Here is a 16,135-nt window from a genome sequence, read left to right as displayed (position 1 = left end):
GATGTCTGCTTCTTCCTCACTTGGGCGTGTTGTGGGCTTTCATGAAGGGATGAAGTATGCTCAGAGCAACCGCACATTTAGAGATCATCCTCTTCATGGAGTTGATGTCAAGCAAGCCCGAGTTACGCGGGTAAAGGAACATGATGACCTAGTGTTTCCGCTTTAGCAAATGCTTCCGGAGTTTGCATCCGCAGATGATGGCCTACAACTTTTGAAGGCCTATCTTGGGGAAGACTCTGAGGATGATTCTTCGGAAGATACGTCTGTGAAGGCTGGGAAAAACTGAGATTGCCTTCTTTGAAATATTGGATTTGTCCAATGTCTGAAATTTGGTGAGTTCGCATTCTTACCAGTATAATAATTACCATTCGTTTTATTCTCAGTTTTCGGAGGCCTCAGACCTCTAAATTTTCTCTGGTTTAGAGGGCAATCAGCAATAAGGTTTCCTATTTGATTGCATCTAAAACAACTCCTGTGTTCAACCTTTGTCTCAACAGTTGTTTCAGATGTTGAGGATACATTACTACCCGTTTGTCTTACATTCGGTGGGACGAACGGATTTAGCGAAGGGCTCTTTTCATTAGGCTTATATTCCTTCCCCCGTTTTAGTAATGTTACCTCTTCTTTTATCTCACCCGATTCGGATGTCTTGTCCAAATTTGATGAGACAGAGCTGGGAACAGAAATCTCAACATTTGAAATTGACTTACTCGTTCCGCTTTTACTAACTTCAGGTTCTTTAATCGAAATTTTGACAGGAACTGTCTGACTAATCTCAACATCAACAGATTTCTAATTACTAGGATTATACGTATAGTTATGGTTATATGGTGGTAGAACTTCAGAAAATCCAATCCCCCATTTGTTAACTGGGGAACGTTGAACACTTACGATGTGATCAAGCATTGCTGAGGAATTTCTAAACTGTTCAATTTTTCTGTTTAGTTCCACCACTTTTACCTGGTAATCAGCTATCTGTTTATCCCTTTCAGCAATTAGTTTGGTTTTTTCTTCTAACACTTCATAACTAAGGTCAATTACTTGTATTTTATCAGCTAGACTGGCTTTAAGACTTCTGATATCTTTTTCACTAGCTTTTATTTTTACTGAGTAACTGTTTTCTCTAGTTTTAGTGTAATGATGATCTTCTTTTAACGTTTTAAATTGAGCATCCAAACTAACAAACTGATCAGATACTGTTTTCAATTGTTCAGACAGATTTTCACATTGCATACAATGAAGTTCAGAACTTACCTCAGAGAGCTGATCGTTCACTTCTGCCATATAAGCTTGATTTTCTCCCGTCTCTCTCTCGTTTCCTCAAGTTTCGATGTTCACCAAATTTGCATGTTCGAACACTTCCTCAACCTGTAACTTCCAGTTGTACCCACCATTTTGTCTAGATACCATAGCCCTGTTCTCACTACCTCCCCCATTCTATTGTGCAGGCCTGTTCTGACTACGTTCGACTCTCTCATTTGTACATTCCTTAGCAAAGTGACCATTATGTTGACAGTTGTAACATCTAACCTTTGATTTGTCAAACCCTGGTCTTTCTCCAACGAACTTTCTACCCGTTTTCTTTATGAATCTTTTAACCCTTCTTACTATCATAGCCATCTGCCACTGCAGATCCATCTCTTCTAGATCATCAGCATCGATTTGATCATAGTCTTCGTCCAAAGTTGCAGGATCGACTATTTTACCTTTGATGTAGTTTTCATAAGATGCAATGAAAGATGCATAGAGGGCAAACTGCTGTTCAGCTGATTTAATACTCATAGGCATCTGTGAGTAGTTGTTGGTTGGAACATTTGATGAGAAATTACCAGTTGTGGCTTGAGGTTTTGAAGAATTACTTCCTCAAGCTACGAAACATACATCACCATCCATGTTGAGAATCACATGACCATCTTGAGTTGAGTTTGAGTTTGAGTCTCCCTTTGAGTAGTAGGCAGAGGAATCTGATTTTGAACTTGAACTTGAAGTAACCTTTGCACCATACATTCCCGGATCCTGAACCTGATCAGTTGGTGTCTCCTTCCGAACCATGTTAAGTTCAAAAGTTCGTAATTTATTGACTGTTGTTTCTAAATCAATATTGGCAAACTCTTTGTCTTCTCTCATCAAAACCATGCACATTTCCCATTTCGGTGGAAGAGCATCAAGAAGTTTCTCTACAATCTCTTCTTCTTTGTAGTCAATTGAGTAATTTCTAAGTTCGGTCATCAGATGATAATATCTTGTAATGATATCATCAAGTGATTCATTTTTAAAATATTTGAACACCGAGAATTGGGTTTTTAGTAGCTTAGTCTTGGAAGCACGGATCCCCACATTACCTTCATATCGATTTTCTAGTGCTTCCCATAGCTCTCTAGCGGTTTTGTATTTCTTAAAGGTATGGAGAATTTCTTGTGGAGGAGCCATGGTTATTGCTGCATGAGCTTTACTCTCTGCCTCATACATCTTTTTTTCCTCTTCTTCCATCTTACTGTATTTTTTAATTTGGTCACGACCTTCAAACAGGGATGTTGGTGGAATGTATCCGTCTTGTATGCACACCCACATCTTCGCATCTTGATATTTAACATATTGCTCAAACCGATCTTTCCAAGCAACGAAATCGGTACCCTTAAGCATTTTTGGAGCCTTAGTTGCTGAACCGGCTTCAACTTCCATTTTTACCAGTTCTGTAATATTTATCGAAGTCATAATCGAAAGAAACACAACTCAAAACACAGGGAAAGTATAAAATAATATTTATTATTCTGAACAGTGCCCAGTAGGCGAAGTTATACTTAACTTCGCTTAAGCTTAACTTCGCTTGTTTTCAACTTCGCTGAAACTTAACTTCGCTTGCATCCTAACTTCGCTTAATGTATAACTTCACTTAAAATCAACTTCGCTGGATTGTTAACTTCGCTTAACCTTATAACTTCGCCTAAACCCTATGAACAGTGACGGCAACTTCGCCTGATGAACACAAGGTTTTTTTAGGTTTGAATTTTGCGTATTGCGAGGTATGCGAAGGTGTAATGGGTTATTTTTGATGGTGGGAGATGGGTAGGACACAAAAACTCGGTATTTCTACACTCGTGTGATAATCCCGAACCACACAATCACGAGAAAAAGCTCTGATACCAGTTGTAGGTTCCCAGCCGGATCTACACGGAAGTTTCTCGTACTACGTAAGTGCGGAATCCCTACGTAAGACGATACGAGCGTAAGATGTAAACTACGTTAACACCGAACACGAACACACGTTACAATACTCAAAAGACACGTTGTATTGCAACACTTTAACACGTGACAATCAATCACAATTACACGTTCTGGCCCTTCTCTTACTATACAAGCCGTAACACATGAATATATATGCTACGACAACTTCGCCTAACAGCCTAGGCGAAGTTGTCATTAACTTCGCTTGTCCACAAGTTCGCTTATAACAGGCGAACTTGTGAGACAAGTTATCTAAAACAAAACAAATCAAACTAACACGATTACAGACACAAAACAAAACACTAGATACTGAACTACTGACATCATGCACCAATAAAGATGATGGCTGAACAAGCCAAGTTGTTGGAGACCCTTCGGGCTGAGTCGGCGGCCAAAGACAAGCGTTTGGCAGACCTTAATGCCAGAAACCGTGATCAAGCCTTAGAATGTGCCAAACACAAAATGGAATTTATTCAGGCCAAGGCAGATCAAAAATGGCTGTTGGCGGAGGCTATTCCCAAGGTATGTGTCTCATTCTTATCATAAATATTCCCAGTATTTTTAGAGTTACTTATGTGTAACTGTCTTATCAGGTCATTGCCGATGTACGGGCTAGTGACAAACTTGGGAATTGTGTTGCTATCCTCCTCAAAACTTCAAAGCAAGCTGGTCACTAACTGGGTTTTAAAGAAGGTTATCAGTTTGGTTCCACTTCCAAGCTTCCTGAGGAGTACGTTTTGGCTAGTCAAGATACTGTTGCCATTCTTAAACAGGAATCAAAGGACTTTGATTCTTTGAAATTTCCTTTGGCGGACCAGATATCCGAACTTGCTAACGAAGAGGATAGCATTCAGCGACTAAAGACTCTTCTTGAACTTGATAGAAGTAACGAAGAAGAAGAAGAAGACCATGCTGAAGATGCTGGAGGTAACGATGCGGAACACGAAGATGCCGCGCCATAGATATAATTTTCTTTTTTCTTGTAACTTGATCTTTTGTTGTAATCCCATTTGTGTATTTAAAGAAGTTTTAATTTTGCATCCGTTACACTTTGTTTATTTTGTCATAATATAAGTGTTTAGTAGGATCTTCTTTGTATGCCAATAAAGGATTACGTAATAATACAAGTCTCAAATGACTGAAATGAAAATTTTCATAACGAGGGCATAAGCCGACTTACAAGAAATGAAATTACAAATGTTGTGAACTTCTAGTTAGGCGCGCAGGCCAAAAGATAAACATAATAATGTAGCATTTCCTCAGTTGGGCCCAATTCCAAGTTCTAGGGACCTCTGTCCCGTCCAACCTTTCTAGTTTATAAGAACCTTTAGACAGAACTTTCTGGATTCTATAAGGTCCTTCACATGTAGGGTCCAACTTGCCCGGAGGCTCTTGCCCTGAGGCTTCGTTACTGCGGAAGACATAATCTCCCGCATCGAATTCGCATCTTTGAACCCGCGAGTCATAATACTTTTGCAACTGTCGTTTGTAATTATGCTCGCGGATCGATGCCATTTCCCTCCTTTCCTCGAGGAGGTCGAGGTTCATCCGGAGCTCATGATCGTTATCTTCAATCATAAGGACTCTGGCGGATGGGATACCAATCTCGGCGGGAATCATGGCTTTTGTGCCATATGTTAAACTGAAGGGGGTTTCGGAATTGCTGGAATTCCTTTGAGTGCGGAAGGCCCATAGTACATGGGGCAGTTCGTCCACCAATCCCGTTCGTTTTGTTCCCAGCCTCATTTTGATTCCTTCTTTGATCGTCCGATTTGTTCTTTCGACTTGACCATTCGCTTGCGGGTGGGCTACAGAGGTGAAGATTTGAGAAATGTGTAACTCTTTTAACCATTCTTGCAACCCACTGTCCGCGAATTGTGTCCCGTTGTCACTAACGAGCTCGAGGGGAGGCCGAAACGGCATATGATGAATTCCCACAAGAATTTTTTAACACTCGCAGCTGTTATAGAAGAAACTGGTTTGGCCTCCACCCATTCTGTAAAGTAGTCGATGGATACTATCAGGAACTTGATACGTCCGGGGGCTTCAGGGAAAGGTCCCATTATGTCAACTGACTATTTCTGGAATGGCCAAGCTGAAGTGACTGGGACTAACTCGTTTTTTGGTCGAAGCGTGTTAGGAGCATGGCGTTGACATGAATCACACTTTCTGATTTCATGTACAGCATCCATATGCATCCCCGACCAGTAATACTCGACATTCATTATCTTTGCTACAACCATCCGCGGACCCGCGTGAAGACCACAAATGCCTTCATGAACCTCTCTGATTAAGTAATTCGCGTCCTCGGCATCCACACATCGAAGTAGTGGTCCGAGGAAAAAACGTCGGTACAAAATACCATCAAGAATCTGATAGTTCAAGGCTTTGTGCTTTATATTTCGGGCCGCTGCTTTTCCTTCCGGAAGTGCTCCAGATGACAAGTATGCCATAATGAGTGTCATCCAGGATTCTACTCCTGTTTTGAATCACTAAAACCTGATGTTGTGGAACAGACGGGCGATCTAATACTTCAATGAAGATGTCCTTGGCGAAATGTTCGAAGTTCGTTGAAGCCAATTTACTGAGAGCATCCGTTGATTTGTTTTCACTTCTCTTTATATGAATAACTTTGCAAGAAGAGAACTAAAGCATCAAATCCTTTGCCTGTGACACATATGAAGCCATGATATCGTTTTTTGCTTCGTATGTACCATTGATCTGTCCCGCAATCAACATGGAATCCACCCGGGCTTCTAAATGTTTAACCCCGAGCTTTTTGGCTATCCGCAAGCCTGCCAAGAAAGCTTCATATTCTGCCCCGTTGTTGGTACTTTTGAAGTCCAGCCTTTTGGCATATGTAAACTCATGGCCTTCGGGATTGACCAGCCTGAGGCCTGCGCTACATCCCTCATTGCTTGAAGCTCCATCAGTGAATAAGGACCAAATTTGTCCTAATTCCGGAGGGGTTGTTGCTCGATTAAACATTCTTTTTCTTTGTGATGCGGAACTTCTGTCACGAAGTCCGCCAACACCTGCCCTTTGATTGCTGGCCTAGGTTTGTATTCTATTGCATGTTCACCTAGTTCGATGGCCCATTTGGCCAGTCGGCCAGATAATTCGGGCTTACTGAGAACATTTTTGAGCTTGTATCCGGTGAAAACATTGATGGGGTGCCCTTGAAAGTATCTGTGGAGGCGTCGGGCAGCATAGACCAGTGCTAAAACAAGTTTTTCAAGCATGGGGTATCTTGTTTCCGGGTCCGATAATGTTCTGCTGATGTACTAGATCGGTGTTTGAATATTCTTTCGATCTGTCAGGAGGACGGCCTCAATGGCGATGCCTGACGCTGATAGGTATAACGTTAAATGTTCCCCCGCACAGGGTGCTGTTAACGTGGGCAGCTCTATCAAACATTTTTTAACCTCCAAAAAAGCTTGTTCTGCTTCCGCAGTCCAATTGAAATGTGCTTTCTTAAGGCAATTTCTTAGTGTTGAGATAAATGGGTGAGATTTGGCTGCATGGTTTGCCAAGAATCTATTCAAAGCAACCAAACGCCCATTGAGTGTCTGAACTTCCTTGAGGGAGGAAGGGGAAGGCATACGGGCTATAGCTTGAACTTTGTCTGGATTAGCTTTGAAGCCCGCATCCGTGACAATCACTCCCAGAAATTTTCCCTCTTCCATTCCGAATGTACACTTGGCTGGATTTAGCTTCATGTTAATACCTTTCAATGTTTCGAAAGTCTCTTCAATATCTCTTAGCATCTGATCTTCCTCAACACTTTTGATTACAAGATCGTCCATATACACCTCTAAGTTTCGACCAATTTGTCCTTTAAATGTTGTGTCCATCAATCGTTGATACGTGGCTCCCGCATTTTTTAGTCCGAAAGGCATCATTTTGTAACAAAAGGTGCCTTGATCGGTACGAAATGCTGTTTTGTCCTCATCACCCGCTGTCATGCGGATCTGATGGTAGCCTTTGTAAGCATCCAAGAAGCACTTGAATTTGAATGGTGCCACAACATCAACTTTGAGATCTATTTCAGGTAAAGGATAACAATCCTTGGGACATGCTTTATTTAGGTCCTTGAAATCGATACACATTCGCCATGCCCCATTGCTTTTGGGGACGATAACTGGGTTGGCGACCCAAGTTTGGTAACGAATTGGACGAATGATTCCTGCCTGCTTGGTTTGGAATCTTGCTTGGTTTTGAACTCTCGGTTGCAAAACAGTGCCTGTTAACATGAATTATTGCGATGCCAGTACAAGTTGGGACTCCTACTGCACCGTGTGTTGTGGACGGATGAGCATTGAAATCACCAATCGCTTCTCGTCCAAGGATAATATCATGTCTTGATGTTGCTGACAAAACCAGAAATTCGACCTCCTCGGTCCTCGAATGAATTCCATCACTCAGGGTGACTGTGAATGAAATTACACCCCGCGGATGCATTATTTCTCCTCCAAATCCCGACACTGGAGCGTGGATGGGTTTCAATCTTTCTTTATCTTCTTCGTCAAGCTGATCAAAGCATTGTTCATACATGATATCTGATGTGCTGTCGGTTTCGAAGAAGACGTAATGAGAACGATAGTGTCCGAAGAGAGCAGTGATGATCAGGGGGTTCTTATTGTTCGGGCCTCCTTTAATTCGAGGGAAGATCACTGGTTCATTCTTCCACTCTTCATCATCAGATTTTTTTCTCTTATTCCTTGTATGGAACTCTCCTTGTATCATATGAACATTCAAATATTTAATTTGTTTCTTACTCGGGCCTTGGATGTCCCGAACATGTGTTTTTCCATTGTCTGGTTTTCATTTTTTACCAAGTGTTTGAGTTTTCCAGATTTCACAGCCGTCTCAATTTCATTTTTCAATGTTCTACATTCATTCGTATTATGACCAATGTCGTCATGATACGAACAGTGCTTAGTAGCATCCAAGAATGATCTTCTTGTTAATGGTTGTGACTTTCTAAATTTTATATTCTCTGTGGTGAGAATTTCGGCGGGAGTCTTTGAAAGAGGAGTCCAATTGTTGGGACCTCGTTTTACAGGTCCCGCTTTGTTCTTGTTGCCTATGAGGGATCTTGCGTCAAACGGTTTTGACGCTTCCGCACTTGGCTGAAGTCTTGACCAAATAGGGCCTTTCGCCTGTCTATTAGGTCTCGGATTCTGAAACTCAACTTTAAATTTTTGTTTCATGTTACCATTCCTCAATGTTTTCTCAGTGTTAGCATATAGCTTTGCCTCAGTCATTAGGTCATCCCATTCTTTTGGCATTCCATCTATGCCCGTAAGCGTGCGGACTAAATCGTCACATTTGACGTTTTTGCGGAAGGCACCACGAAGCATGTCTTTACTGATTCCACCGATGTTCAAACTTTCATCATTGAACCTGGTGATAAAATCTTCTATGGACTCGTTATCGCGGCGGACAACATCCAAAATTTCTGATTCGTCTCGCGTATGTTTTTTCTGTTGACTGAAGTGTTGGGAAAATTTTTTCACCAGATCGTCCCAACTAGAAATTTCACCATTGGGTAACTTTTCAAACCATTCTCTTGTTGCCCCTGTTAGTGTCAATGCGAACATATGACACCAATAAGGCAGCGTCCAACCACTAACACCACCTACCGCAATAAAGTTTTGGAGATGATCACTTGGATCAGTCATACCATTATACTTACCCACCGATGTAGGTATCTTAGCATTAACGGGAAAGGGTGCTGTGTCAATACTTGCTATGAACTTTGATTTTTCAGCGAAGGCCGCGGGGCTATATGGTTTAGTAAAGTCTCGTTCCGCATTGCTATGGTATTCGATATGGTGGACTATGTTATGCGGACGGCTGCTTTTTGCCTGAGAACTCATCCTACTGTCTCCGGTATACATACTATAGTCTCCCGGGTGGTAGGATGAATCATAACCGTCAAACTCATCTAAATAAGATGGCATCCGCATATTTATGCGAGGACGAGGACGCAGCCTCGGAAGTTCGCCAAACTCTAGTTCCGTCTGTTGACTGTTACGGGTTTGACTTCCTCGCACTGTTGGTGGAGGAGAAGGAGATCCCCTAGAGGATTACTTGACCCAATCTTTGAAGAAACACAGATCCTCTCCCCAGGTATGGGTCCTGGATCCAATTAGTCCACAGGGTATAATACGATAACTACTACCACGATATGAGTAAAGCTCCCTAAAGTCCAGTGATCGGAACCTGCAAAACAAACACCGTGAGTCTCGTTACAGGAAGGATAAGAGGGGGGTCTTCCTGTAACCACCCTCCGGCGTGAGAATCAGTAACGTTCGTAATGAAGAAAGTACTCAAGTACAAAGACCAAGAGTAGTCGGAATACAGGTGAGTGAATGAATGAATACCTCATATCGTTTGACAAGGTATTTATAGCCGAAGGATGATGGAAGATGATTGGGGCAGCTGTCCTCTTCTAGAAGATCTTAGATAACTGCCTGGACACGTGTCTCTTTGTGATAGGTTGGGCTATACGTCCCATGTGCATGGGTATAACAACCTGGACACGTGTCACCAGCTGATAGGATGGATCGCACCCTGACCATGTGCACGGTTATAACAACCTGGCCACGTGTCTTCTTGTGATAGGTTGGGCTATACGTCCCATGTGCATGGGTATAACAACCTGGACACGTGTCACCAGCTGATAGGATGGATCGCACCCTGACCATGTGCACGGTTATAACAACCTGGCCAGGTGTCCTTTGTTCATTGGTTAGTATGTCACGTATTCCCCGAGTAAGAATCATGAGCCTTTCTTCTAGAAAGTATTTTTATGGTGACAGCTGTCCTACTGGCACTGTCCTCCAGTTATTTATGCGGACATACGTCCTGTCTTGCGGATGACTTTTGAGGACGCCAGGATGCTTCCGCGTGTGTTATGAGAACGTTCCTCCTTAATCGTAACATGCGTGTGGCCCAAGTGTCCTGCAGGTGGTTTATAAGAGGGTTCTCTATGACCCGCGGGTAGTATTTAAGGGTATTTGGGTCTTTTTGGTACTCTACCTCTACAATCTTCATATTAGGTTTTGAGTTTAAGTCCTATCCATGACCAAAAAAAATAATTATAACGAATTCCAGGTTTTGCTAATGGTTTTCTCATTTTGTAATAGGTTTTTTCCTGAAAATGGAAAAAGATGACTTGGTGGTCATTGACCAAATCAACATTAAACTTTACAACAAAATAATTAAAAAATTCCTACGAAGGTTTTTGTAACAAAAAATCTACGGCTGAATTACATAGTTTTTGGTAGTGACATGTCATGATAGGTATATATAATTGGTTCTTTTATATAATATATTTTTGGTAAATACGATAAACATATAGGTCAAAAGACTATTGTAGTATTGTCATGTTGTGGTAAATTATTAAGTCTGGTAGGCTACTGATACATTCCTTAAATATAAATATTCAGGAAAATGATAGTAATTATTTGAAATTACATACGTAGGTAGACACATATGTGCAAAGGATCCGGACCGAAATTATCTAGATATATATACAAACGTACGTGCACAGTGTGTGGACTGAAATTCTCAAGAAGCTTGATTGATGCTGATAGGAAAAAGCTTGACCATCATACCATATTTCATCTGTAGTATAATGGAATCACTTGCACATACCTCATGATCATCCACCAATTCCACATGGTAATGGTAAATGATTGCAGAAGCCACCATTTTCATTTGAATAAAAGCCATTTCCTTACCCAAACATGTCCTAGGCCCTGCATGAAATGCGGTGAACTTGTACGACGGTTCATGCTTTATCCTTCCTCCGTTTGAAATCCATCTTTCCGGCTTAAACTCCATGCAATCTTCTCCCCATATCCCTTCCATTCTTCCCATTGAATAAAAGGAAAGAATTATCCTGGAGTGCTCATCAACGGCATGACCACTTGGGAGTACGTCCCCAGACGATGGGGCTTTGTGCTCAAAAGCAACCGGAGGATATAGCCTTAATGCTTCACATATACCTCCGTGAAGATAGACCAATTCTCCCAACTCCTTTACATTCAAACTTTCCCATTTTCTCCCACCCAAATGTTTCTTGATCTCGTCCCGGATATTCTTCTTTGTTCTCGGGTTTTGGGCGAGGAGATAAAAGAACCAAGAAAGAGCCGTGCTTGTGGTGTCTCTGCCCGCGATCATCAGATTGAGTAGCGTATCTTTTATAAACTTTCTTGAGTCCTCGGGCGTCCCTCTCTGTCCTTCAAAACCTCTCATCAATGAAGTTAATAACCCGAACTTGTCTTCCTCCTTTTGCTCGTCTTTTCGATCCAAACACTTGTATATAAACTCATCAAACACCTTCCAAGCATCACTCAACTTCTTCTCCTTTCCCAACCTAAATCTCTTTTGCATCTTCCAAACTCTTTCAGGCAACACATGTCTCCAGAGAAGAGCTTCTTCAGCATCCGTCAAAGCCTTCTCGCATGGAACAAAGGGTAAATCGATGGACAAGCTTTCAGGATCATAATCCAAAAGCAATACACAAATAGTATCAAAACTAAACCTCTGAAATAATTCTTGCAAATCCGTCTCTTTATGTTTGGAGGACACAAAGTTAAGTAGAGGAAGAAGGGCTTTTTCGACTTTGCTCTTGATGTTTGTTTCAAGTAGAGTTAGAAACTCGGGGTGTTTAAGTAGAGACATAGTTGTTTTCCTGTGGACTTCCCATAACTCATCATTGGAGTTAAAGATGCCGTCTCCAAGGATATCAAACATGCTACGGAATTTGGGGCCTTTGGGATAGTTGTGGAAGTTCTTACTCAACATGTGGTGAATGTTGGCTGGGTCAGAGGTGACAAGCATGTCAATATTGGCAAACCAAGGATCTTTGATCATGAGAGTACTATTACTAAGTGTAAGAATGTCGGTGGCAAAATCATGGATACGGTGGATGTTTAGGAGGATATCTAGTGTCATGCCAACAAATGGCCAATTTGTAACGGGAAGGCGCCTTCTACAGTAAACAAACACGAAAACGGAAATAAAAAAGATGATTGAAAGGAGAATCATATCGGAGGAGTGGATGGAAGCCATGGGATGTGTGGGTACTTGTAATAGTATTCTGTTTTCTTGTGTTTATAATTGATGGATTGCATACAAAATGAGCCGCATTCATGGGGGCCATGAAAATTGGGCCATTTGCTGCTGTCCCATCCAATAATTTTAGTATTTGCCTTTCTCCTATCATTTTATCATATCTATAGGGGCTTGTTCAACGTTTCTTTAACGCCTAAAACTAAATAAAATATTGAAAAGTTATATTTAATGCAAGTTTTAGAGGTATAAATCGGGTAAGACTCACTTAACTTGACCCATATCAGACTCGGTTATTTACGATATGGTCGGTTTCTGGGTCATAAAAGTGCCACTAAACGGGTCCAGGTCAGGTCTCACAGGTCTAACCATTTTCTCTTACATAAACCGGGTATGATTCGTGAAACTGGAACCCATCAGAGCCGGTTATTTACAATGGGGTTGGGTTCTGAGAATACCATTAAACCGGTCCTGGCGGGTCTCACAGGTCTGACCTGTTTGGACACCCCTAATAGACGCTCCTCCTTTACTTGAGATTGGAATTGGTAAGAATAAACTAAAAAGGTTTATAGTTAGCGGAGTTAATTTTGTTTTAAATAAAATTTATTTTATCACCCAAAAATGATTAACTGTTTAATTAAATACTTGTTATCAAGAATTATGAATGACAATCATGGACATGAGACATTCTTCCATAGCTAATTGCCAAACTGTAAGTCGCTAATAAAACAAGAGCGCGCCTTCAAAACCTATAATACATTAAGGGCCCGTTCGTTTTACGTAATGGAATGGAATTGAAATTAGAATTTGCATAGGATTTGGAATTTGAAGGAATTGGATTTGGAATCTGAACATTACAAAAGGAATTAGAATTTGGGGGAATTGAAATCCAAATACATCTTAATGTGTTCGTTTGACAAATGAATAGGAATCAAGGAGATTTTTTTTAACAATGATAACGGCGAAAACATTTTAGTTTTTTTTAGATTTTTTGTTTTTTATTTATATTTTGCGATATAATTTTTTATTATTTTTTTTGAATTTTTTTATGGGTTTTCTATTAAGATCAAAAACCCCTCAAAAAAATATTCAAAATAATAATAAAATATTCATAACTCAAAATATAAATTTAAAACAAAAAAAGTAAAAAAAAAACTAAAATATTTTATTCGTTGTCCTCGTTAAAAAACAAAAATCGAGATAAGATTCCAACGTATTTCCTTGAATTTCTCCACATTTTGGAAGGGTTTGAAATCGCTGTATTTGAAGGAATTGAATTCCAATTCCAATTCTTTGAACCGAACACACCAAAATGGAATTAAGATTCCAATTTCAACTAAACGAACATGCCATGTCATGGGATTTTAATTCTAGTTCCTTTGAATTCTCACGAATTTTGTGAAACGAACACGTCCTTATCATATTTGGAGACTTTAAAAAACTGGACAGCTAAAGTGTTAGCTGACACATGACTAGACCGTGCATATATAGTAATTATTTTTGCATTTTTCGCATTTTTTACGTAATTAATTTAATAACTGCACAAAAAATTTACACATCTCTTATTTAATCTCAAAGATATCTATCTAATCTACAGGTTATGCGTTATTAATGGGGTCCAAATTTGACAAGTTAGTCAATCGGGTGTGCTAACTATCATGATATGTCGGTGTAGTCAGGATTATATACATAGTTACACACATGTATTCTAATTTACATTTGCTTGTTATCAACATTTGTTTTAATAAAAGCATTTTCCTTTTATTCTTAATCTCTGCATATAATTGCATATACAATATATATATATAGATGATTGATTGGTCTTTGATTTGTGTTCTTGATATCTAACTTACAAAAATATGAAATTATAGGGTCTGTTTGGTACATGGTAATGGAATGAAGGAGGAATGGAATGAAGTAAGGAATGGAATAGAGGAGAGAATGAAATGAATCACTACCATTCAATTGTTATGTTTGGTTACCATGTGGGATTGAAATGAATCATTTTCATATGTTTGGTATATGGAAACATTGAAAAATTGAAATATTTTTTTAAATGAAACAAATACTCCGTTAGAAAATATTTTTTCTACCAATTTACAACATTTTCCAATTGTAATTTATAATAAATTTGTATCATGAAAATATATATATATTTAGCTAATAAAATTTTAAATTGATTCAAAATTCTGAACTAAAATAAATTTGAAATTATTCAAATCAACTTTTGATTTTAGTCAATTCATTGTTTAGATGATAGAAAATCACAACTATTGAAATGAATTGTTTAGTTTAATCGTATATGTTTTTGGTTTTACAAGAAAATATAATGAATTGAAAATAATTGCTAAATTAGAGGAGTCAAAATGAAGAAACCAAAAATAGAATAGCATGAAATCAAAATGAAAGAAGGGGGTGTGGGAGGAATGAAATAGAATGAATGACATTTGTTTTGTAATGGATGATTTCTTTTCATTCTTCAACCAAACATATTAATTTCATTCCCTTTGAATGGACTATTCTATTCCTTCTCTCATTACCACATACCAAACACTATCTAAGTGTTAAACGGAACCGTATACCTGACGATAATAATCCATATACAATTAACAATCCTAAATGAAATTGTATGTATGATTTACTATACTAATTCATATACTCGGACATGTCAACAACACCTCACAACTTCTTTAATGCTTTTTTTTCTTGTTTAGTGACGTGCAAAACTATCCTACTTTACATTAAACTATACCGTGGATATTGATAAATACTATTGATGAGCTCTGTACCTACCAGTATTGGTATCGAAATATTCGTTTCGGTACTAGGATAGTACCGGTACCGAAGGTAAAAATTCGAGAATTACCGGTACCGTACCGTACCGATCCCGAAACTCAAAACTTTGGTACCAATCAATACTGGTACCGAATTTACTCATCCCTAATAAATATTGATGTTGGAGAAGCAAGATTAAAACGATGGAGAGGTAGAGTGTTGCTAAGGCTAGTCATTAAACCATTGTTTTCAAAGAAGGGCCAAATTAAATTGTCGGACCTAAACCAAGCATGAGTTGATGAGCCGTGTCACACCCCAACCTACGGCGGAAATGTCGGGGCGTAAACTGATTGCTCACAACTTTTCAAAGGTTACTATCATGCAACATTATTTAAATGACAATATATATTAATTAAATTAAGTTTTCAAATAAATCAAATACAAACAAATACGTAATCCATAATCATACAACAATACAATTTATATCACAAATGATCTTGATTAATAATTTTCTAACTTAAATTCTTCACCAAGTCTTCACCAACCTGCATTAAATTTCTAAGATAACCTGCATATGCGTATAAAATAGAATTTTGTCAACAACACATGTTGAGTGAGCAACACACCCGTTTAAATGTACATATAGTATATATAAAAATAAGTAATTGCAACAAGTCATATGAAAATAACAAATTAACCAAATAAGCAATATAACTGAGATGTCGAGAAGAACAAAGGCTATAATGACTAGTGTATGATCATACTATTCTGAGTATGCTGGACCTCTCCGAATGCGGAAGCATATAAGCAAATAAGCACATAAACAAATAAGGTATAAGTTGTTAACACATAAGACAATAGTTTCAGTTTTGAGTATAAGTGTATATAAGAAATATAATTTACGCATATGTCCCCAAAACGTGAGAAAACTAGTAAAAAGAGGGGAATGTGGTACTCACCTGATCGGATGAACGAAAATAAGTGATGATGTGAGAAAGATAAACCCTTCGGGATATACCGTCAAGGATTCCTAGTTAAATCACGATAA

The 16,135-nt window shown here is 39.2% G+C and overlaps 1 pseudogene; it reads right to left on the bottom strand.

The window, feature by feature from the left end:
- Nucleotides 1-10,688: 10,688 nt before the first annotated feature.
- On the bottom strand, nt 10,689-12,371 carry LOC143600145 (alkane hydroxylase MAH1 pseudogene; annotated as a pseudogene).
- Nucleotides 12,372-16,135: the final 3,764 nt, after the last annotated feature.

Source organism: Bidens hawaiensis, unplaced genomic scaffold (assembly GCF_021521415.1).
Source record: "Bidens hawaiensis isolate Kalapana, Puna unplaced genomic scaffold, B.hawaiensis_p1.1 tig00053462_1, whole genome shotgun sequence".
NCBI classification, from domain to species: domain Eukaryota; kingdom Viridiplantae; phylum Streptophyta; class Magnoliopsida; order Asterales; family Asteraceae; genus Bidens; species Bidens hawaiensis.
This window is presented reverse-complemented; position numbering and strand designations above follow the sequence as displayed.